The sequence below is a fragment of the Chaetura pelagica genome, unplaced genomic scaffold (assembly GCF_000747805.2).
Source record: "Chaetura pelagica isolate M959 unplaced genomic scaffold, ChaPel_1.0 scaffold300, whole genome shotgun sequence".
In the NCBI taxonomy this organism is placed as follows: Eukaryota; Metazoa; Chordata; class Aves; order Apodiformes; family Apodidae; genus Chaetura; species Chaetura pelagica.
Genome location: NW_009951945.1, coordinates 2,345,687 through 2,348,171, shown reverse-complemented (window position 1 = coordinate 2,348,171; position 2,485 = coordinate 2,345,687).

The window sequence follows — 2,485 nt, the reverse complement described above, 5'->3', positions numbered from 1 at the left end:
TGTGAAGAAAGGTATTCACTTTTAAGACTCCAGCAAGGCTTCAGCTCTTGGGAGACTTTCCTGTTTCTCTGTTCTCTGGTGGAAAAGAAACAAAGATTTATTATCACCTTGGGAAATTTAGGGATCAGAAAATACTTGGTATTTTTGTTAAAACCTAGAGGGCTCAGACTTTCAATGAAGGAACAACATCATTTTCTTAGCTTATGAACAGCAGGGCATGGGATAAAAACTCCTTGTAGGGAAGGGAGTTAGCCACAAATGAAAGATGTCTCAGCTGATCATGTGGCTGTTTGGTAGAGCTGTGCCTTGTGGTCTCATCTGGGATGGGGGCTGTCTCTGCCCTCTCACTGCCATCTGCAACCCAGAAAAATACCAGTGCTCGTGTGGAAAGAAAGCCCAGATGAAAGAGAGACCCAACAGATCAGTCAGTGAAGGGAGAGGGGAAGGAGAAAGCAATCTCTGCAGTATATTTTGGGGAACATGCAGCTGCCCCCATGCAAAGAAGTGTCACAGCCAATTGCTGGATACTTTTAACAGCAGCCAGCACGTCGGCTGGTTATTTTCAACGCTCAAGCACACAAAAGGTTGGAGAAGAAGCAAAGGCAGGCAGGGCAGGATCAAGGGCAGAGCAGGAAGTCTGCAGAGGAAGAGTGGCCTTGCCTTCAAAATCCCTCCCCCCCTCCTTGCCTCATCCTGCCATAAATCCTTCCCTAGGAAGGAGTGATGCACAGTGGGTGGGGGAGCTGAAAGCCCTGGCTGAGAGCAAAGCCCCAGCACCGGTGTCTGCCAGACACAGTAAGAACCAAGCCCTTCTCCCATGGTTTCACCTTTTGATGAAGGAAGATGGAAAGACTGATTGTGGGGCAAATGGATGAAATGAAATGAAGAAGTCAGGTGAGAATCTGTGGCAGAGCACACCAAGATCTCCTGTACCCCGTGCAGGGCCTGGAAGCTTCTCCATGGTCCCTGCCTCATCTTAGGTCTTGATGAGCTGGCAAAGGCTTCCCATTGTCTCCAATTCATGTGTAACTGTAGAGCCACTGATCTCTCATTACGTGATGGACCCAAACTAACTCACCTTGGTGGCACCAGGATCCAGCACCACACCCCTCCTGGCCCAGTGGGTTCCCAAGGTGGCTGGTGTGATAGTATCAGATGGTAATTTTGGTGTTTGCAGGCACAGGCAGTTCCCCATGAGAACCTGGCAGTCCTGTCAGACTGGCAGTGCTGTTGGCTTTTGCTGTCAGAACTTGTTGCTGTCAAAACTTGCTGCTGCCAAAACTTGTTGCTGTTCGCCATTCCCAGTGCAGGAACTTGGAGAGAGGGCAGGACCTGGGCAGAAGCAGCCCAGCCACATTTTGGCAAACGTTCCTTGCTAGCAATGTTTCCTTTCTTAGACACCTGGGAGCAAACAAGGTCTTGAGAGACAGAAGACTCTTGGGCTTCAGTGCTTCTCAGGGTGCACCAGATGTGAAGACTGAGTCCAATTAAGACCTGAAATTAAAAAGGAGAGAGAACGTGAGTGCAAATCAATTTAACTTCCTTGTGCTGGGCATGAGGGTAGATTTTATTATTATATCTGCTGGTATAAGCAAAACAGTCAGTGGTGTCAGGAAGCTGCTGTACTAAAATTAAATGGCTCTTTGGGGTGCACACTTAAGAGCAATGGCTTTGGGGACTGGCTGATGTTTGATGGTCTGTTCTGCAATGCAATCCAAATTGTGGCAATTAAACAAGATCCTGGACCATCTTAACTCGGTGTTTAAGCTGCTTTTTTTCTTCCTTGGGGTCTAAACGATGCACGTGACGGAGATATTCATTGTAATCAAGGCAGAAATAAAGGGGAGAGGCAAAGTTTTAGGCTCTTCTTTCTCCAACCCCCCCCCCCCCCAACCCATTTCCCACTGCAGTTCCCATCACTGAAAGCCAAGAGGGAACACGCCTGGAAGGGCAGTGGTGTTACAGGATTGGAAAGGGGGGGGGATTTCTCGTTTCTGGCCCTGCTGTGCTGGCCACTGGTGGCCGGTTCCAGCTGGGGCAGGAGGGCCAGAGGGGTGCAGGTGGGTGCAGGTGGGTGCAGGAGAGCACCGAGGGGTGCAGGTGGGTGCAGGAGGGTGCAGGAGAGCACCGAGGGGCACAGAGGGGCACAGAGGGGTGCAGGTGGGTGCAGGAAGGTGCAGGAGGGCACAGAGGGGTGCAGGTGGGTGCAGGAGGGCACAGAGGGGTGCAGGTGGGTGCAGGAAGGTGCAGGAGGGCACAGAGGGGTGCAGGTGGGTGCAGGAAGGTGCAGGAGGGCACAGGTGGGTGCAGGAGGGCACAGAGGGGCACAGAGGGGTGCAGGTGGGTGCAGGAGGGCACAGAGGGGTGCAGGTGGGTGCAGGAAGGTGCAGGAGGGCACAGAGGGGTGCAGGTGGGTGCAGGAAGGTGCAGGAGGGCACAGAGGGGTGCAGGTGGGTGCAGGAAGGTGCAGGAGGGCACAGAGGGG